Below are 23,146 nucleotides of genomic sequence, written 5' to 3'. Positions count from 1 at the left end.
TGCTCTTGCACTTGCTCCTCACAGTTCATGGAGAATGAGTGCTATATGCTGTCTGCCTGGTAAGATCCACCTGGGAAGTAGGCAGCCACATTCCATACGAGCTTCAGTTTCCAGTTTTTAATATCTAGAGTACCATTTTTAATAATGTCTCTGGCCTGCTATGGATACAGTTGAACCTCAGAGTTACAAACACCTCAGGAATGGAGGTCGTTCATTACTCTGAGATGTTTGTTAACTCTGAACAAAAGTTATGATTGTTCTTTCAAAAGTTTACAACTGAACCTTGATTTAATGCAGCTTTGAAACTTCACTATGAAGAAGAAAAATGCTGCTTTCCCTTAATTTTTTTAATAGTTTAGGTTTAACACAGCACTGTACTGTATTTGCTCTCTTTTTTGGTCTCTGCTGCTGCCTGATTGCATACTTCTGGTTCCAAATGAAGGTGCAGCTGACTGGTCAGTTTGTAGCTCTGGTGTTCGTAACTCTGAGGTTCTACTGTATTCTTTTGAACTTTGTTTTTCACACATGTGTATCTGGGCAGCAGCAACATACTTGGGATTTGTAGAGTGCTGGTCTAATTCTCAAAAATCTTCCTTTTATTCCACAATGCATGTGTCTTATTTCCATACAGATTTTGTAATTCTGCAGTAGTATTCAATTCAAGTACTGAATGTCATCACAACTCCACCTGCAGCACCCTCCTCTGACAGCAGGTGAGCAGTGTTGCACTCCTGCCTTCAGCCATCTCTAGCCCTTGGCTTTGGCTCTACAGCAGTGCTACTCAAAGTGATGGTCTGCGAACTGGTACCGGTCCGCGAGCCATCGGCTGCTGGTCTGCGCACATATTGGAAAAAAAAATTGCTGGTCCCTCACATCAGATAGCTTGAGAAACACTGCTCTAGAGCTTAGAGCAAGTAGGCAGGTGCTCCCTCTGCTGCTCCTCCGGCCTTCATTGTACTCTAGCTTGGAGAAGTCAGCCAGCGAACCCCTTTTGTTGCTCTGCTTGCTTTCAGGGAAGATCTTCCCTGGCTTTTGGTTCTTCAGCTCAGGAAAGATGGCTGGCTAGCCCCTCCATTGACTTCCTAGCTCTGAACCCTTTTAAAGCCTCTCAGCATTGGCTTTGGGCTTGTCTACATTACCTGCAGGATCGACAGGCAGTGATTGATCCAGCGGGGGTCGATTTATCGTGTCTAGTTTAAACACGATAAATTGACTGCCGAATGCTCTCCTGTCAACTCAGGTACTCCACCGGAGCAAGAGGCACAGATGGAGTCAATAGGGGAGCATCAGTGAAGACACCACGGTGAGTAGATCTAAGTACATCAACTTCAGCTATGTTATTCATGTAGCTGAAGTTGCTAACTTAGATCGATTCTTCTCCGCCCCCAGTGTAGACCAGGCCTTTGGCTCTTGAAAGTCAGCAAGCTAAGCCCTTCATTGGCTTCATTTTAATTCCTCCCTTCTTCCAGAGAGCACCTGCAGAGAGCTTCCTGGAGACCTCCTCCAGTCTCCTGACTCCAGTAGCTCTGATTCACCAGGTCTCTCTTCCTTGGTCCTTTATAGCCTCCCTGCGGCCCTGCTCTCTTCATTAGCCAAACTGGGAGCACCTGTTTTGGCATGGGCACAGGACCTGCCCCAAAGCTCAATGTACTTTGAACCTGGAGATGGAAATAAATTTCATAGCTGTAAAAGTGTAATACCATTTTATTAAAAGAGGCAGCAACTTTATACTATACATGAAAACAAACAAGTTCACCTTTAGATTGTAAGTAGCATTAATACTTCTCATTCTGAGAATTTAAGAGATGGTCAGAGCCCAATTCTAATCTTCCAATTTACTTGCATGTATAACTTGCATGTAAATCTCATTGGAATGAGATTGTAACTGGGACTTTGGTCCACCCCAGTATGCCTGGAGTTAATCCTTTCTTGTGCCATTCAAGAATAAAACTATAACTGGAGGAGAAGATGAAAAGCTTACGGATGTAGTGTTTGTGAACAAATTCTCCAGACGCACAGGATTTAATACAATGTTCGACTGGAAGCAAGAATTAATTTAGGGAAGTCCTGTAGCCTTTGTTATACAGGAGGACAGAGTAAATGATTACAGTGCTCCCTTTTCTGGCCTTATGTCATAAATCTAAAGGGAAGGGTAACCACCTTTCTGTATACAGAACTATCAAATTCCTCCTGGCCAGAGGCAAAACTCCTTCACCTGTAAAGGGTTAAGAAGCTAAAATAACCTCGCTGGCACCTGACCAAAATGACCAATGAGGAGACAAGATACTTTCAAAGCTGGAGGAGGGGGGGAACAAAGGGTCTGTCTATCTGTGTGATGCTTTTGCCAGGAACAGATCAGGAATGCTCTTCAGAACTCCTGTAAAAAGTTAGTAAGCAATCTAGCTAGAAATGCGTTAGATTTTCTTTTGTTTAAATGACTGGTAAATAAGCTGTGCTGAATGGAATGTATATTCCTGTTTTTGTGTCTTTTTGTAACTTAAGGTTTTGCCTAGAAGGATTCTCTATATTTTGAATCTGATTACCCTGTAAGGTATTTACCATCCTGATTTTACAGAGGTGATTCTTTTACTTTTTCTTTAATTAAAATTCTTCTTTTAAGAACCTGATTGCTTTTTCATTGTTCTTAAGATCCAAAAGTCTGTGTTCACCCATGCAAATTGGTGAGGATTTTTATCAAGCCTTCCCCAGGAAAGGGGGTGTAGGGCTTGGGGGTATATTTTGGGGGTGGGAGACAACACCAAGTGGGCTCTTTCCCTATTCTTTGTTTAACATGCTTGGTGATGGCAGCATAGGGTTCAAGGACAAGGCAAAGTTTGTACCTTGAGGAAGGTACAAATCTAAGCTGGTAAGAATAAGCTTAGGGGGTCTTTCATGCAAGTCCCCACATCTGTACCCTAGAGTTCAGAGTGGGGAAGGAACCTTGACATGCTTATAATCTATGAAAATGGCATTGAGTGAAAATCAGTGGTGTAGCCGGGAGTGGAAATTTAGGTTGGTGCTGATATTATAGCAAACCATGTATATTGCATATTTTTGTATTATATTATTGCATATTATATTTGAATGCTGGGGCAGGATTGGGGATGTGTGTAACTGAGTGCAGAGGAGGGATTTGAGTCCAGGGAAGCCAGGGGGTTGGGTGGCCAGTGGAGAGTGGCAATCCCTGCAGCCCCACACGCAGGCATAGCTTAACTTGGGGGAGGAGGCAGTCCGCGCCTGTGGGGGGCCTGGCTCTCACCGAAATTTTGCAGAGGTGGAAGAAGTTTGCGACACAGGGTGAAGGCAGCAGTGGGGATGGGTGAGCTGCTTCATTCCCCTCTGCTCCTTGCTGGCTTTGGCATTCCATAGACAGGCCAAGAGCCACTTGCTCTTTAGCCAGGATTTCCTGATCCACAAGAATGTGGACACTGGCTTCTGCATTCACGCAAGCTCGGAGTTGTGTGGGCCTGGGTGCTAACTGGATGGCCAACACAGGCCACCTGTGGCTTTGCCCCAGTACACAGTTCAAGATGTAAAGGGAAAGTGATACTCATCAGTCTCCTTATATAGATGACTTTGACACAAATCCAGTCCTCAAATATTTGGGGTGGGGGCTCCAATTAACTTCAGCAAGAACCCAAAGCATGCCTCCACAGGTTGGGTCTAGTCTAAATCAGTGTGAAGAGTTTGGTGTAAGGGAAACCATCTCGGAGTACAAGAACTACAAGCAACTCCTACTTCCTTCAGATCTCTGAGGGATGGGCTGCCTGCATCACCAGCCCCTATCCAGCATATATTATTGGAAGTCCTACAACTCTCAGGCAACTCTGGAAACTACAACACACAGAACACCCTGTTCCTGCAGCAAAGTGTTCTTGGACTACATAACTGTCTCACTGAGCCCAGCGCACCCTATTACAAAGTCACAATTCACCTATTTTGGGACTAAAGACTAGAAATGTTCATTTTTGGTAATATATTCTGCTAGGGACAAGCTGGCAAATATTTGTCTCCTTGAACTTATTAAGAGTTTTTCTATTGACTTCAGTGGGGAACAGCATTTGGTCCTAGATCTGCTAAAGTCTTTTTTCCATAAGAGGAAAAAAAGTTACTGTTCTTTGTGTAGAAGCTTTATTAAACAGGAAAACAGAATATTAATTATTAGGGCTAGAACTTGCTTCCTAATTTGTCAGTCTGACATACTTGCTGAGTGGTTTAACAAAACATAGCTATTTTCAGACACAGGAGAGTTCAGCTGTTTTCCTGTTGGCAGGTTACATATAATACTTAACCTATGATTTAAAAAAATATATGGAACAAAGTCCATAATGAGTAAACAGAGTCAAATTTAAGACCCTTTTAGTTTTTTGCTCAAGTTTTTAAAGAAAGTACAGTTGAGACAAGTAATGCTAATTTTCTAATGTTTAAAGCATTTACATACCTAATTTATGCATTTTAACTTCCTCTGCTTTGACCCAAAACCTTTGAACATTACAATTTCTTCACCATCTGTCAAGGTTCCTTCCCCACTCTGAACTCTAGGGTACAGATGTGGGGACCTGCATGAAAGACCCCCTAAGCTTATTCTTACCAGCTCAGGTTAAAACTTTCCCAAGGCACAAACTTTGCCTTTTCCTTGAACCGTATACTGCCACCACCAAGCGTTTTAAACAAAGAACAGAGAAAGAGCCCACTTGGAGATGTCTTCCCCCAAAATTCCCCCAAGCCCTACATCCCCTTTCCTGGGGAAGACTTGATAAGAATCCTCACCAATTTGTACAAGTGAACACAGACCCAAACCCTTGATCTTAAGAACAATGAAAAATCAATCAGGTTCTTAAAAGAAGAATTTTAATTAAAGAAAAGGTAAAAGAATCACCTCTGTAAAATCAGGATGGTAAATACCTTACAGGGTAATCGGATTCAAAACATAGAGAATCCTTGTAGGCAAAACCTTAAGTTATAAAAAGACAAAAAAAGAGGAATATATATTCCATCCAGCACAGCTTATTTTACCAGCCATTAAACAAAAGAAATCTAACGCATTTCTAGCTAGATTACTTACTAATTTTTACAGGAGTTCTGAGCTGCATTCCTGATCTGTTCCTGGCAAAAGCATCACACAGACAGAAAAACTCTTTGTTTCCCCGCCTCCAGATTTGAAAGTATCTTGTCCTCTCATTGGTCATTTGCGTCAGGTGCCAGCGAGGTTATTTTAGCTTCTTAACCCTTTACAGGTGAAAAGGTTTTGCCTCTGGCCAGGAGGGATTTTATAACACTGTATACAAAAAGGTGGTTACCCTTCCCTTTATATTTATGACAGCATCCATGGGCAATTGCCTGTGATATCCTATTGTGTGGTTGCTTGCTGAAATCTAACTTATTTCCTTGGAGAATTCTACCAGATTTGTTAGATTATATGTATTGTTTATAGTTCTACAATGATGAGTTTCTATCAGCTCATATTTTCTAGCTTTTTAATGATCTTGCCAATTTCCTCAGCAAATCCCTTAACACCTTTAATGAAGAAAACTTTTGTTGTTTTTTTTAAGAGATCCTTTGCAACTCAGACCCAGTAGTCTGTTTCCTAAAGAGAGAAAGGGAATGAAAGATGGTGAGAGAAGCTTAGCTTTTAAAATATAAAAAAGTCTTTCTACTTTATTTACCATAATATAATGGCATGCACCACCATTTAAAACTAACTTTCTAGGAAAAGAATGAATGAATTTATTGGGATGGATACACTTCTATCAGGAATTGCTCTGGTTGTTTCAGAAAATACTTCAACCATATCCTCAGTGGGAGGAGGAAATTAATAGGAGGAAATTTTCAGCTAAATACAGTATCAAGAAAGAGTTCCTGAGAGCAAGATGTATTTAGGCTGTGAAACAGTCTTCTGAGATCAGTGCTGAAGCTTAGTTGTGTGGGACATGTAAACTAGAATAAATAGTGTTCTAGAAAATGTCCTGCAGGGAACAATCCTGCATTGGCAGGAAGATGAACTAGATGACATTATAGACCTAAATCAAATACCCCACAAATATTCTACTGTACCACCTAGATGCTGCCATTATACTCCTAATGGAAATATATTTGGGAACTATGTGTGTCTTTGAACAGTGAATCACAAGTAGCTATCTGAAAGTAATCCAACTTAGTATATGATTTCAGTGTTGTTTGAATTAGAGTAGACACAACTTGGTTAAAGATTTAAGAAAAAAATAAACAACTAAATAAAACCCACAAAAACCCAAGAAGTCACATTTTCCAGAAGCAGATTATAGCAGTTGCCCCCAAAGGTTACAGTATTTATGCTCTAACATGCCTGTTGTGTAAACAGCCAACACTAGAACAAGGCACAAATGGAATTTAACCTGGCAGTGTTTAGGTGTCTAGTGGCAGATTTTCAAGGTATTCAGGCATCTAGAGATGCAGATAGATGCCTACCAGGATTGTCAAAAGCACCTAGATACCTAATTCCCGTAAGAGACATAGGCCATGTTGAAAATCCTACTAGTTGCCTTTCTGCATCTCGACCACAAAACATACACCCAAGGAACCAAGGTAGTCCATGTGGCAGATATACAATATTTATTTTTCTGAGCAAAAATCAAGAGAGTTTTGCATGAATGATGTGCAAACTTGTTTACTTTTTTGAAGAAATGTCTTTTACAGTGCCAAACCCATAATTATTAGTTCGTCAATCTATTAACAGTTAATGAATTGTCTCACTAAAACACAGCAGATAGGTGAAAGGTATCACATTTCAGGAAAGCATATTTTGGGGAAAGGAGAAATCTACTAAACAAGATGTGATGCAAGGAATAAAAAATCCAGACGATGAATGAAAACAGAGAAAACCATAAAATACATGCAAAAGCCTACGAACTTTCCTCTAAAAAGAAAGCAGCAATCTATAAGCAGCATATGTCACTTCACAAGGACTGCTCAGAGATCTGAGGACAGAGAATAACTTACTGGTAAGGGAAAAGAAGGGAAGCAACTAATCAACAATGCACTGTGTCAATCAGGTTTTGAAGGGGTAAAAGAAAAGATAACGAAAATTAAGAGATAGAACAAGTTAGAACGGATTACAGAGTATAAAAAGTTTTACAAAAGTGTCAGGGGAAGAGTATAAGAAAGAAAGTAGCTCGATTAATAAAGGAGGATGACAGGGACTTTAGAGTAGAAACTCCTTTTCAAAATCTTTCTTTAACAAGAAAGATTTTAAAAGAATTTAAATTCTAATAGCTATTGCTAAAAGCAGGAAAATAGATACTTGCAAAACTTCAATATATACAAGACACCAGAGCCTGACAGGAGACACCTTAGCATATCAAAAACATTGGCTAACAAGATTTACCTCGTTATCCCTAGCCTGATTCTTGCTTGCGTATTTATACCTGCCTCTGGAAATTTCCACTACATGCATCTGAAGAAGTGGGTATTCACCCACGAAAGCTTATGCTCCAATACGTCTGTTAGTCTATAAGGTGCCACAGGACTCTTTGCTGCTTTTACAGATACAGACTAATCCGGCTACCCCTCTGATACAAGACTTATGAAAACACTAACAGTTACTTTTGAAAAGTCATGGAAAACTGGGGAAGTATCACAAAATTGGGAGCAAAAAAGCAAATGAGGTACCGATTTCTAAAAAGGGAAAGACGTGAGATCTTTGCAATTTCTGGTTGGGAAATCCAGCTTTATTCTCTAGTAAAATAATGGAATGAATATTGAGAGGAGAAGTGAAAAAAACTTGGGGATGATTGAACTATAGACAAACTTCTAAAGAACAAATCTTGTAAGACACTTGATTGCTTTGTTTGGCCGAATTACGAAACAGCAGATGAATGGCAAAGTAGATATAATCCATCTAGATTTTAGTAAACTATTTTGTACAGTAGGAGCAATTCTCTGTTGTGGCCCAGCCCATTTACTCTGCTCTGATGGTGTGAAGATGCTGCAAGGGAGTCAGATGTGACCTGAGGAACACAGCCAGCATAAAAGGGCTTTTTGGAGTAGAGGGAATGACTCTATGTTGCCCTACCCTTTGCAACCAGTGGCTTTAAGCCTTAAAGGACATGTTGCTGGAGCGAGGGGGTGTGGCTAGACCCTAAAGGGCTATTGGAACAGGGCAGTCAGTAAAACAACCTTGAAATCACTTTAACCCAGATGGGACCTGAACAGGTCCCAGCAGTGCTGAGAATACAAGTAGCACACAAATACTTGTTCATTAATCATGTGATGTGTAACTAAACCTAGGATGTTAATAAGATTTACAGTGATACTAACCTGGATAGCATTAAGGACATTAATGAGCAGAGAGAAATGATATAGTGACCTAGAGAGACTGGAAATGGGGGCAGAAAATAAACTGGAGTTAGAACTTGGAAAGAGGAGAGAGTAACCTAGAAAGCAGAAATGTTAAGGGACCAGGAGGTAATAACTGGCAGCAAATTAAATCTCAGTTTACAAATGTGATGTGGCAGCAAAAAAGGATCAATGCTAATTTGGGCAGACAGTATATCTAAAGTTAATCCAAAAGCTTTTTTTTTTTTTGGCACCTACAATATCTCTGCATGAGCTGCCCAAATTAGCAGTCTGTTTAGCCTTCTCTGACATGAATTTGTGACTTGATGCAATGGCTAGTATTGCTCTATTAAAATAGGAAAAATAAAGACAGTGGTTCTAAAATTCTAGAAAAACAGACTTTCTAAATCATGTTTACTATTTCAGTGGTCAGTATAGTTGAGTAGCCCCCTAAGTAATTTTCTACCAGCTGCTTCTTTGACTCATTTCAGACATTTTTGTGCTGCAAAACTAGTACTGTCTGTCTCTTAGCAGTGAATGAAATAAATTTAGAGCCATGCCAGATAAAATTAGCACAACAAAAAAGCTAATGTTTATTGTACAATGCAGCACAGAAGACCAAGAGCACACAGCAAAGTCTTGATTTATGTGGTGGAGCATTATGGGCTAAAGTTAATTGGTTACAGAATCATTTGATAAGGTTATGGCTACTGTGCTGGGGAGCTGGCGACAGGCAGCAGCAAAAAGGCTGTTCTGGGGGGAAGGGAGCAGTAAGGAGAGTCTTACAGGAGAAGCTAATAGGATATCATAAGGTGAGATTTTTACTTTTTTACAGTAGAGACTATCACTATCGTTATCTGACTGAATAGGAATACCTCATTGTTCCTGTCTGTTAAGGAAAAAAACAGTTGTGCACCATATTTATATGAAATAATCAACCTACTCTATTGTGCATTTCTTACGGTGCTATGTATTCATTTACTGTATTTCAAAATGCCTCTCTCAGCTGTTTGTGATGCAAGTCATTACATCTAAGTAGAGTATCTATACCCCAAAAAGGAGAAGAGCCAGAGACTCCATGAAGTCTGCTAGGGACTTCACTATTGCCAATCTATGTATGCAAAAGGTGCTCAGATACTACTGTGATGGGTAGCAATATGAAATCTTGCAATAGATAAGACAGCATTGTGTTGAATTCTGCTCTTGTGAATTGGGCCTCTGAAATTCTAATGACAGGTTTCAGAGTAGCAGCCGTGTTAGCTCACGAAAGCTTATGCTCAAATAAATTTGTTAGTCTCTAAGGTGCCATGAGTACTCCTTTTCTTGTTGTGAAATTCTAATAAATGACAAGGGAGAAGACACAAGAGTATGGGTAGGATATCACTCTCAAATGATCATATGATATCTTACCCAGTCCCCAATTACCTTGTTAATTATTTTTCCACCCCAACTGCTGCTGAGCCATTTAGGTTCATTTTGAAGGTAAAGGGATGGTTTCAGGATGAGCTTTCAAAATAGCTTTATTTTGTAAAGCATTTCAGTTTAAAATGTTATTTTTTGACCAGCTCAGCTTCCTGCTGATAACCTGTCTTGAAATTCAAGCTTGTTCACTTTAATAACAGTTACCTCCTGTGTCTCAGTTGCTTCTTATTTTCTTCTGTGATTGCTGCTCCCACATTTATCTACAACTAATTACATACGGGTGTTTGGCTAACGTTCTAAAAATGCTACTGTTCTGACTGCTGCTGGAGTGGATATGTTGTCTTCAAGGTTCTTCCACATACCTGAATATGAACAAATGTCCCGGTCTCTAAATACTGTCCCTTTAGTGCTGCTTTCAAGCTTTTTGGCTGAGTTTTGCTAACACTAGCTTGATGTTTACTGCTCAAGTTCCGGTGGTGCATGGTATGGAATAGGAGATGCTTCATGCTGACAGCTACTTGAGCCACCTGTGGGAATCCCACTTACAGGGGATCATGATCTTAAGCAAATTGCATTCCTCTTTCCTCCTGTTTAAAAGGAAATCCCCATTCCTTGCCCCTCCCACCCCCAGCTCCCTCCACACACACAATCTGGATTCAAGACCCATTCCCCTCCAGGGGACTGAATGTATCTTTCCAGCTTGTATGTGTCATAGGTGCTGGGAAGATGGTCACTTACAGAATCTTGGGACCTCACAGCTAGAGACTCTAAATGAATGGCTTCACATAGGACACAAGGTGTATTTGAACTGGTCCTGGATGTAGTATGCTGGATTTCAGAAACAGGGACATCTCTATTTTTTCATAAGCAGGGATGGGAAAACTGATTTTCAGTAAAACAAGAGTAATCCCATATCACTTCTAAAGACTCAAAAAGTTTGGGTAAGGACTCTCTTCATCTCCCTGCCTTCTTCCATCTCTTGTGCCAACCCACTGATGTTTGTCACTCCAAGACTATCTCTGATCTATAGCATGCCCTATCTTTACAGAAGAGTTGTGACAACAGACAGTATATGCAAGGTTAATCCAAAAGCATTTTTTGGCACCTATCTAGCACTGGAAGCACTTCCTTAATTTTTCTTTTTCTAAAACACAAGCCATTAGGAAAAGCTATCATGCATTGGTAGAATACTTCAGATCACCACAACTCCATTTACTCATTTTCAGCTTACAGGATTTGCTCCAAAAAACCAGAAGCCTTTCAGACTGCCCAAAAAAGTTAGCAAATCCAGGTCTGGTGGACCAAGGAGGGAACTGCATTCTAGATACATTGACCCTAATAGAAAAGAGTCCTATCCAGTCACTCCCTCTGATTTATAACTGGGGGTTCCAACCTGAGTGCCTCCATTGTTCTCAACTGTGTCAGTATGGCCTGGGGAGAGAGGTGGATCTTCAGGTCACTCAATCCAATTCCATTCCGTTTAGGTTATCGCCAGCTGCTTCAAATCCACCTATTGGACACCAGTGCATTTCCTGAAGTATTGGTGGTTATATACTTATTGTCCTCAACAAGTGGGTAGCAGCATTTTGCATTAACTTAAGCTTCTGAATGGTCCCACTGTGCCTCCCTACACTGAGCACGTTACAACGGTCTAGCCTTCAGGTGTCGAAGGCATGGTTAATAGGAATAAGTGCTATAACAGAAAGAGCCGGTTGACTCTTCTGGCTGGATGTGATTTTTTTTTTTAAAAAAAAGGCCCTTCCAAGAGAAGCTCAAAATTTACTGAAATTCCAAGACTGTGAAACTATCACAAATAGTGGGGCACTTCTTCAACCTGAGGAGCAGATATCACTCTTGTCATCTTTTCTGGTTGCCTCTCCCAATCCAGCAGCATATCTTCACTTGCTCTGGATTAAGCTTCGGACCACATGCCCTCAACGAGTGGGTATTCTGGTAGTTCAAGTAGCGGTGGCACTCCATTTGGAAATGAGGATCCTTGACTTATGTTCCAGCAGAAACAAACTTCTTCCACTGGGATTCTTCACAGAAGCTATTTTGTGTGGAATAAAACAGGGTTTTGCCCTTCTAGGATGTAACCTTTTTTACAAAAATCTTAATTATAATGTTGGGAGTATCAGAAGGGAAAGTTAAAAGCCAATAATCAAGTGCAGAAGTTGTTGCAGGCATAAAGTCCTCTAAGAGATTAAGCAGTTAAAATCTGAGAGCTGAGCATAGACTGGATGGGGAAAAAACAGTCCCATCTGAAGGTTGTTACAGAGATTGAGGTGTGAGATTGATGTAAGGAAGAGCAGTGGCATCAAGTTTCCCTGGCAGCAGGGTTTTATAAATAGGTACAATATGTTAAAATTAAGTTCATTTTCTTCTGCTCACAATTTTTTTGATGTATCAGATAAGAGCCAGATAATGTAATCAGACTGTTTACTGTAGCTGTTTACTGCTTCCCTATCAAGTACAATAAATTCATGCTCCTCATTTTAACATTTTATGGATAGATTGTTCTGGTAAGTAATGGCCTTGAACAAGGTCTGGGGTGGTATCATCTTGCACCTGGGGCATTTGTGGAAGTGGTGTTCCCAGTCACGACCTGGCCCTGACAAATGTAATTGAGACGGTCTGTCCACAGATCGACATACATTTTGCATGTCCTAGTTATCTATCTGCAGTAACTAAGGTCCAGAGTTTCAAAGGATATTAAGTGCCTAAAGATACAGACAGGCACCTAGTGGGATTTTCAATATTGCCTTTGCAGTTGAGGCACCTAACTTCCGCTGATTTTAATGGGAGTTAGGCACCTCACCCACTCACCTCCCACTAGTACCTGTCTGCATCGTTATGCACCTTTGAAAATCTGGCCCTAAGTTCTCGTTGATGGCTTATTTGCATCCATGGAAGCAAATCATTTTCTCTAGGTCTGCACTGTATTTTCACATTTTTTGAGCCCCATTTCCCTCTCCCTGTATTCCTCTGTTACTAGAAGTGTTACTGTATGATTTGTTTGAGGTAAGACTGTAACAAGAGACTTTCAGGTAGGCAGAATTATTCATTTTAGGAAACCCCACTCCTCTCCCTGCCATTTACCAAATCAACATGATTTGTAGCCAAGTGATACTCCTGGGGGCCTTTTTCAAGCTATTTTACTACATTTACCTACAATAATTAGAGGCAAAGGATGATGAGAAGGCCACATAAATATTTATCACACTGTTCCACAGCTACCAAGGAGAGAAAATATTTATTTTCTATGAAGGAATCGGGGTTGGCTTCTTTACCTACTGAGCTCAGCGGACACACTAATGCTTGCTTGGCCAAGTAAAGCTAACATTATTAATTAAACTTCAATCTGCATCTCTCAGAGGTAGTTCATAGTTTGGATATTACCTCTTTTTAAGTATTCATAACAATAATAATCCATGTTTCTTGGATATACAGAACAGCTCACAGGGAAGAGTGGAAGGTCAGGGATGGCGTGGGAAGAACATATTTCTACAGCATCATAGGGGAGACTAAGTCAGAAAAGATAATACAGCCCAAGCTGAACTTTTGTGTGGATCTGTCACAATGGCAGCAATGTGCTCACATCTCCACAGGATCCACACTGCTGGGGAAACAAGAGGGAATTACCTGAGACCAGAGCAGACACAGAGGCACAGACCCTCCATGTGGATGGCCCTGGCATTACACAGTTTTCTTCCTCAGGACTAGGGGTAGGCCCCAATAATTGAACTCCATCCCCTACTAGTATAATGGGTGTGGGTGTGGGTGGGGAATCCCCATGAGGAGAGTCTCATGGATATTTCTTGGAGGTTTCTGCATGTGAGGGAATGATCTGGACTTTACAAAAAGAACAAAACATTTTCCTTCCATCTTTTTAAAATTGTGTATTATTATATAGAAATCCCTGGGTAGGAGTATGGTCTAGAACTATTAAATTATTATAATGTATTGTAAATATAATAAATAAATAATAAATTATAATATTTTATAATTTAAAATCTAGATTGGGATTATTCCTAGAGGGACAGATTCCATCATCCTTACTCTCAATGAATAGGATTTCACTCAATGAGTAACTCCATCGTCTTCAAAATTTAGTCTAAAATCATTTAGGACTTTGCAATATAGAGTGCTCTGAAAGTCTTAAGATTCATTATACCCTCGCATCATGGTAGGACTGATGCCATTATGTTAAGCATTCCTTAAATTAAGTTAAGGTATATTTCACAAATGCCCTTTACAGCTGGTTCCTTTGACAAATTAATTTTTACCGCTCTAGCTACAGTACCCATCTAGAGATTCATACCATACTCCTCCTTGTGGTCTCTTACAAGGTCTCTTACCCATCTTACAAATTCTGAAAGTACATACAAGAATTTATAAAAGGAGTACTTGTGGCACCTTAGAGACTAACAAATTTATTTGAGCATAAGCTTTCGTGAGCTACAGCTCACTTCATCGGATGTATTCAGTGGAAAATACAGTGGGGAGATTGATATACACAGAGAACATGAAACAATGGGTGTTACCATACACACTGTAACGAGAGTGATCAGGTAAGGTGAGCTATTATCAGCAGGAGAGCGCTCTCACTGATAAATTTAAGGAAATGGAAACTAGGTTTACTGCCAGATTAAAACTCTAATTAAATACTGTATATTAAATATGCTATGTCAAAATAGACATAATAGGGAATTTCCTGTGCAAGACAATGAATGTTGACATTATTTCTCATCTCATCCTATATATGCAAATTGCAAATGTCTTTCTAAGCCTCTGATCCTTAGGTCCTGCGTGCATGGGTGAATGGATCTACCCACATGTATGGCTATGAATCAAGGAGACCTAAATCAGGAGTACACAACTCTGCAATTGAGAGGCTGGTCCTGTAAGTCTTAAAATAAGTAGTTTCTATACATGTTTGGATCTGGAATCTTTTTGAATATTACCTCTGTCTTCAAGAGATTTAAGCTTAATTTGTCCTTACTTCTAGTAATGAAATACTTTATGCAGAGATTTCATTGAAAATGCAATTACAAACTGAAGTTAAGTCACAAATAGACTCATAACATTTACTCATTGCTGTTTATATGAAAGGTAATTATGGGTACTGTTTTTTGTAAATCAAGGGCCAGATTTTTACTCACACACCAAGAATTATTACCAGAAATTATTGGCAAATAATAGCTCACAATAAACCTGAGAAAATTATAAACTGCTTATACCCTTTTTTCATTTTCTTTAGGTACTTTCCACTGTAAAGTTCTTCCTCACTAATCTGATGATTCATTCTGCAAGAATTTAGTGTGTCTCACACACATTCAATGTGTTCTGTAAAAAGTCCATGGCTCTAAAATGATTTCCATTACCCCACCAAAATAAGCTTACTCATTACACACAACTTCTTGAACAATTTATTTAGGTTTCTAGTCTGCCTCATCCTATTTATTTCTCAATATGGTTGTCAGTTTGAATAGTACAAATTTATGATCCAGAACATAACTATTTTCCAGTTTTCAAATTTTAGGAATCGAAATAGTCTATTCTTGCATGCTTCTTGTGGTCTACTGAAAAGTTTTGAAAGTCTTTTTCTGGGAGTTCTTTTATCACTTGGACATAGCTCTGATTTATGTTAAATGATTTATTGGAGGAAGGTACCATATTGATCAAAATTGGTCTCCCATCTTAAATTTGTTCTGAACTTGATTAAAGTCTTCACTACACAGAAAAAATAGGGGAAGCCTTCTCTGCGAAGACTGTTTTGAGATCTCAGCTTTCTCATTTGGGACATTAAAATTTAACTACAGTGGTTTGCTATGTTTCCCATTCTTCTTGACCATAATCCTCCTACCTATATTGTTAGATTGTACTGTGGAGATTATTTTTGTTTGCCAGTATTGCCACACATTTTCCTGTTTATATGAGGAGAGGTGAGAGGAAAAAAAATTATTCCACCCACACCTAGGAACAGCACCTGTTATCCCATGTAATAGCCGCTGTTCCTTCCCTTCTCTTGCCAGGTGGCAATCCCAGAGCTACAGAACTCCACCCTGTGGAGGAGCCCCTGTAGTTTCACAGATCTGTAAGGAAGATGCAAAGGAGCTATTGCTCTTTTTCCACTACAGATTTGGACCCTGATCAAGCAAACTACTTTAATCAGGTGAGTCATTCTATTGACTTCATTGGGACTACTCATGCGCTTAAAGTTATGGATATGTTTACGTACTTTGCTGGATCAGGTTCTTGGTGCCCTTAGTTCCATATTTTCTTGTACTTTATTTCCCTCAAGTTCCAGATTTTGGAAAGCAGTACGTGGCTCTAGTCCCATGGGGAAGAGGCCTGCTCTGTGTTCATATATCTTCTACTGCCTTATTTTTACTCAGCTACATTTCCTGGATTCACTGAATAGTCTGTCCTTTGTGGCATCTCCTGTCAAGGCATGAGTCTGCATACCCACCATACAGAACAGCTGCTTCATTCTTAAATTGAGTCAGGGTGTTCAATTGGGTTATACTGAAGAGACATTTTCTTGAAAACTCTACACATTACGATTTCCATACAGCACTAACTTCAATTACTTGTCAGTCATTTTAACAAACACAGCTTTTGAAAATTAATAATCTTTTAAGATGACTCTCCAAAGTTTTATGAGATTCAAAAAAAAGTAACTCTCTGAATTCAAAATATAATTTTACTAAGGTAACTTGGTTCTGTGGGGCTTTTTGTTTTCTTCTTGTTCGGGAAAGTTGGCAAAGGCAAAAAGAAAAGCATCAGTGTACAGGAAACTCATACTTTAAATTTTCATAGGATTAGATTAATACCACCAAATTTATTTTCATCGATATTGGGAGTATATAAATGATTATTCATGACTTATTTAAAAAGAATAGACTATAGAAAATGTGCTAATGGTGACTGAATGTATCTGGTCATGTGTATGGTGTTTGAAGTCATTTTCCTAGAAGAACATCCACATGTTGCAAGACCCATAGCAGCAAAACTGTTCCTGAAGCAAAGGCTAACCTAAACATCAGGAGGAGTTAGATCTCATATGTTCTTGAATGACTGAACAATTATTTGATCCAATTAAAGGACAGGCTTGGTATTCTACTGAATGCATATACTGCTTAATGGTATAAAATGATTCAGCCATGAAAATCACAGCCAGTGGGCTTCAATTCACCAAGGTACATAAGCACATATTTAACTTTAGGCACCAGCAGCCCACTGAAGAAAAATCCCTTTAAAATTCCCCTTTGGAAGGGAGTGTCTTGCACAATATCTCACAATGTTTTTCAGTGGAATTTTAAAGGGCCAGGACAATAATTATTGTCTAGCAAGAACGCCACAAGTCACATTCTTCATCATTTTGCGTTCTGTTTATTTATCTCTGACTATAAATTGACAAATTAGGTGATCTCTAGAAGTAATAGCAGTGGGTCTTGAAGGCTGTATTAATTTTTTTTACCTAGTCCCCACTCAGGCAAAACTCTCATTAAGTTGGTGGGGATCTGAGTCTGAGTGAAGACTGAAGGAGATGTTATAATTATACCCCTAATACTCTTGCTATAAATTAAAAATAAATGCAGAAGATTTCATTCCTATTTAATAATGTTGGGGCTCTGGGCTCTCATTTATTCAGCACTCTTTGCTTAGGCCCAGATCCTGCCACTTGTGCATAGGCATAATATTTTGCCTGAAAGCAAAAAAATTGCAGGATCATGGCAGTATTCCTTACCCAGGAAGAGCTTTCTTTGAAATTAATGAAAACTTTGCCTCAGTCAAACTGCTGAACAGAACTTTTGTTTTTACTGCTGTCCCAAAGACCATTTTTGATTTTTCTCAGATCTGTATTCTTTAAAAAAATCTGTCCTGTACAATATATCTTTTCCATAGACATTAATCTCTTGTTAAGTTGGAAACAGCTACCACCACGATCACCAAACAGCAACAACACCACAAAAGACAGTAAGGCAGACTTGATGAGCTACATGCATTTGGGAAATCAACTTAAACTTCTGTCTTCTGGCAGGATTTGAATCTATCTAGGAGCTGAAAACCTTCCAATTATTTCTAGCTATTCAAAACAAGTCTCTAGTGTTCCGGCATGTTTTAGCAAAAGCTTATAAACAGCAAGAAAAATGTCAAATGCATTTTTTCCTATATGCTTGAAAAAATAGGGAGACTACTACAGGGGTGGGCAAACTATGGCCTATGGGTCACATCCGGCAGCGGGATCTGGGGCTTGTCCTCAGGGCCTCCGGAAGCAGCGGCATGCTCCTCCTCCAGCTCCTATGCATAGGGACAGCCAGGGAGCTCTGCTCTGCACACTGTCTCCGCCCAATGGGAGCTGCAGGGGCTGCTCCTATAGATGGGGCAGCACGCAGCAGAGCTGCCCGGCCGTGCCTCTGTGTAGGAGCTGGAGGGGGGACATGCTTGAGGTAAGCACCACCTGGAGCCTGCATCCCTGAGCCACCCCGCCATGCCCCAAACCTCCCTCCCCAGCCCTGATCCCCCTCCAAACCCCTTAGTCCCAGCCCGGACCCCCCTCCTACACCCCAAACCCCTCATCCCCAGCCCCACCCTAGAACCCGCACACTCAGCCAGAGCCTAGAACCCCTCCCACACCTTGACCCCAATTTCACAAGCATTCATTGCCCGCCATACAATTTCCATACTCAGATATGGTCCTCAGGCCAAAAAGTTTGCCCACCCCTGCTCTATCGGAAAAAAGGGTATTAAAGTTATTAGAACAGTCACTGTCCACATGATTTAGCAAAAGTAATGTGTAGATTTTTCATATTTCATAAGCTTTGACTGAACAACATAGTCCCAGTTCAGTAAGGTCTTGAAACAGTGCCAAACTTTCAGCAAAAGTACATTCCTTTTAGAGCCAGAGGAGAGAGTTGATCAGCTGAACAATTATATTGCCAATAAAATATATAGTACACTCCTGGCAGTATTTCTAGCATGCAAAACCAGTGTGAACAGAAGCAGGAGAAAACAGCATACCTAACTTCTGAGTGTAACTCCATTTCTTGTTACCAAGGGAAACACTCTTGTAGGTATCACTATAATCAAGAAACCTGTTGTTTGTGGCTGCTTATCACCGTGACTCAAAGGCCCTTAGGAGCAAAATGCCTTATGAACAACTAGTGCATTAATCTGTCAATGAAGTCCTGTATTATGCTTTCTTGAAATTCGTCATTCATTCCAGACCAAATGCAGTTTATATAAGGCTGCACTGATTCTCACAGCTATTTATAGAAATATGTTGTAGCAACTTTTATAAATAAGGCAAAGTGATTGGATAAATTATGTTCTACATTTGAGAATTGTAACCCTAAAAACAGTGAGAATTCTGGATGTTTGCATTAAACGCCATTGATTATTGCACTTTCCATTCAAGTGCATTTATAATGATGCAATTAACAAAGTTTGTTGGCTGTCTTCATATTAATAAATGGGAAAACTTGACTGTGAGAAACCAGCTGAAATAAATAGATTTACTCTAGATTTATACTGTTGTAACTGAGGCCAGAATATGCAAGCATTCCGTTTTTGTCTTAGCTCAACATACATATATTTTATGGGACAGATACAAATGCATGTACAAAATCACATGGAAAAGTGCAGTAAAGTCACATTTATCATGAAAATTGCTGGTTTTGAAGCTTGTCAAACTTCCATGAAAGTTCTACAGTCTTTCACAAAATTTATAGCAACATATTTTTGTGAAAAACCATCTAAGTTTTGTGAGAAATTGAACAGCCACTTTTGCTTGAAAAATACGTACTTCTGAATTTGGATAAAGCTTAGGGAAACCACTTAGAATCTACATGGTCCATAGGGATGGAATGAGAATAGGGTTAAGAAATAGAGATAATGTCAATTGCATTTCCACCTCTGTCATTGATTGTCTTTATAATTCTTTACATGTATATTCTTTGAACTTTACAAAGCTTGTTAGCTATGCCCATGAAGTGAGTAAATATTGTCTCCATTTTAGGGATTGGGATGTTAGGCTCAGAGGGGTTAAATAACATTCTTAAGTTACACAGCCAGATAGTGTCAAAACCAGGTTAAGAACCCAGGTCCCTTGACTCCCATACTCAAATTTAATCTAGCAGGCCACAGTACTTAGCAGACAAGTCAGTTTCTTCATCTTTAAAATGGGTAATGATGTTGACAAGGACAATGAGAGGGCAGCTGGAGAAGGTGGCTGTGGAGGACAGGTGGAGATGCAGGGATGTGAATAATGTCAGTGTAATAGACTTCTGTAATGCATTTGACTTGGTACTGCACAACATTCTGATTAAGAAAACAAAATGAATCAAAGTCAACAGAGTACAGATTAAATGTATTAAAAACCAACGGACAGGTCTCAAAATGTAACTGTAAATGGAAAATCATCATCGAGCAGACGTGTTTTTATTGTGGTCCTGCAGGGATCTTGGCCCTATGCAATTTAACACAGCATAGGGAAGAAAATAAAAATAATTTCTTATAAAGTTTGCAGATGACACAAAGACTGGGGGAGTGGTAAATAATGAACTGATATAGAAAGATCTCCATTGCTTGGTAAGCTCGGCACAAGGATACAGTATGTATTTTAATACAACCAACATAAAGTACTTTAGGACCAAAAAACATAGGCCATACTTACAGGATGTGGAAATATCTTGAAAAGCAGTGACTCTGAAAAGGATTTGGGGTCCTGGTGGAAATCAGAAAAATGAGCTCCAAGTGTGAGGCTGTGACCAATACAGGGCTAATGTGATCCTAGGGTGTATAAACAGGGAGGCTATATTATCTCTATTTGGCACTGGTGCGATTGCTACTGAAATATTGTGTCCAGTTCTAGTGTGTACAATTCAAGAAGAATGTTAATAAAAACTGGAGAGGGTTCAGAGAAGAGCCATGAGAATTATTAAAAGATTGAAAAACATACATTATAGTGAAAGACTCAAGGAGCCCAAAGAGTTTATAAAAGAGAAGAGTAAGGGGTGACTTGATTACCTCTTTAAGTACTTAACTGGGGAACAGAAATTTGATAACAGAAGGTCCTTCAATCTAGCAGAAAAGGATATAACAAGATCTATTTGGTAGAATCTGAAGCTCGACAAACTCAGACTTGAAGTGAGGTTCAAATTTTTAACAGTGAGGGTAATTAATCATTAATACATCTTACCATGGATGGATTCTGCATCATTGATAATTATCCAATCAAGAATGAATGTTTCTAAATGATATGTTACAATTCAACAGGAATTAATTCAGGAAGTGCTATGGCCTATTATACAGGAAGTGAGACTAGATGATCACTGGCTATATAATCTATTAATCTAACTATCCAGTCTGTATGTGGTGAATATCTACACTTCAAACTGGGGATTATAATTTCCAGATCAAGGAGACATATCTCATCAAACCAGCATGCTAAAATTAGAGTGTAACCACAGACGCAGAAGCGGCAAAAGGGGCTAGCCACCCTCAGTACATACCCAACCAAGATATTGGGTATGTATGTACTCAGGTGGCTAGACTCTCCCAATTTAGAATGGAAGACCAACACATTCCAAAACCCGTGTAACCAGCAATAACACTGCACGGCCAGTGATCACGTGGGAACCAAAAGCTTTGGTGTTGATAAGATTACAAGTGATGGACAAAAACAGAATATTCAACCAGAATATTTTAAGGACCTAGCCCAAGATTGAGCTGGGTTTGTCAAGTGCTATACAAGCACATATGATCCCTATAAGAGGGATCATACTTAGGGTCAAGCTTACTTAGGGTCAAACTCTGCTGTCAGTTAATTCTCTTTAACCTCAATGAATTCATTGGAGTTGCATGGTTATTACTGAAAGAATTTGACCCATCAAATATGGTAAGTAACTGTCACAATCTCTTCAGGGCGGCTCCATGTGAATATGGGGCAAAATGAGCATGGTATGCCAGCACTGCCACATAGGCCAGTGAGATGGGGGGGAAAGGAGGAAGGTCACAGATCTTTCTTCCTCCCCACCCCTTGCCTTCACCCTATTGGTGTCTATTCCCCAGGTGGAGTAGGAACAAGCAAATCCCTGCACTTCTTGTGTGCCCCTCCAAAGCCGAGGAAGGTTTTCTCACAATCTGACCCTCAGGGTGATACTGGAGCTGGCAAAGATCATTTTAAAAGGTTTCATGAAGGTGTATTTAAGGGGAAGGACTGAAGGAAAGGGAGGCCATCTGGCATACAAGAGGAGATGGTTCTACCATAAGAAGTAGCAGTGTAGGTATTATGAAGCCAAAAGCAGGATAAGGTTACGGAGGGGACTGAGATATGTGTAGTTATGATTTTTTTCTGTGCCCTGCTCTACAAACTCTCTGCCTGTTTACTAGGGGACTAGGCTGAGAGGCTTCCAAGATGGAGAATCTTACAGATGGAAGCAAACACTCTGCTTTGAGTCTCATGGAAATTTTAGATTTGTTCTTTCTTTGTTGTTTTCTTTAATCTAAAATAAAATTCCACCTAGACTGGAAGTACACGTCTTGCTCTTTCTTGAATGGAAAACATAATGGGGTGATTAGTAAGGAGGTTTGGACAGTGCAAAGAGAGCAAGCAGGGGGAGATTGTTCGCACATTGAAATAAGAATAGAATACCTAGGGCTAATATAAATCCTTAGCTAATGTAAAATCAGTATAGCCTCATAGATTTCATTACAGTTGAGGATTTCCACTAGCTGAAGATATGGCCCTAGTCTGCTCCTGCCCAGCAAACTGTGTATAATGTTTTATTTTATAGGATTCAATAGGGATTAAACTAATGAGGTTCTATAAATATTATTCTAAAACATTACAGAGTTTGATAGTTAATGATAACCTTTCTATAGCTTTTTAAACAATCATACATAACTTAGAGAATAACCTCTCTTATATAGTTGTTTTGAACACTCTTAGAAAATTCTATCGAAGGGCTATAATTCTCTATTACATTTTAATTTTATGGATGGGTTTTTGAAAATTCTATCAAAAGGTTATACTTTTCTATTAAATTATAGAAGACTTGCATTCTAGATCGCAGGTTGGTAAAGCTCTATAAGGGGAAAGTAAGAATTACTAGCCAATGACACATTGGCCTTTTTAACGTAATATAATTACATTGATGAAATATCATCAGGATTCACAGTATGTTGAAGGGGGAAAGGTATTTTTGCTTGCAGACTGTACTAACAGAGGAAAATTGTGCAACACAAATCCATTCTTATAAAAATGAGAATAAGATTGACAAGATGAGTGAGGTTATATCTTTTGTTGGACCAAATTCTGTTGGTGAGAAAGACAAGCTTTTGAGTTACTCAGATCTCTTGACCTGAAAAAGAGCTTTGTGAAAGATTGAAATATTGTTTCTTT

At 39.5% G+C, this 23,146-nt stretch overlaps 1 long non-coding RNA gene across 2 annotated transcripts in view; it reads left to right on the top strand.

The window, feature by feature from the left end:
• Positions 1–8,951: 8,951 nt before the first annotated feature.
• The window catches only part of LOC142072810 (uncharacterized), an 87,512-nt gene continuing 73,317 nt past the window's right edge, over positions 8,952–23,146 (top strand). The window contains exons 1-3 of one of the 2 annotated variants that reach the window (XR_012669388.1): positions 8,952–9,125; positions 14,538–14,638; positions 15,771–15,910. This is a non-coding gene — a long non-coding RNA (uncharacterized LOC142072810). The remainder of the gene's footprint in view (positions 9,126–14,537; positions 14,639–15,770; positions 15,911–23,146) is intronic. The other variant, XR_012669387.1, reaches the window with a different exon arrangement.

Source organism: Caretta caretta, chromosome 7 (assembly GCF_965140235.1).
Source record: "Caretta caretta isolate rCarCar2 chromosome 7, rCarCar1.hap1, whole genome shotgun sequence".
Taxonomy (NCBI): domain Eukaryota; kingdom Metazoa; phylum Chordata; order Testudines; family Cheloniidae; genus Caretta; species Caretta caretta.
The sequence above is the reverse complement of the archived record's forward strand: the minus strand, read 5'-3'. Positions and strand labels throughout refer to the sequence as shown.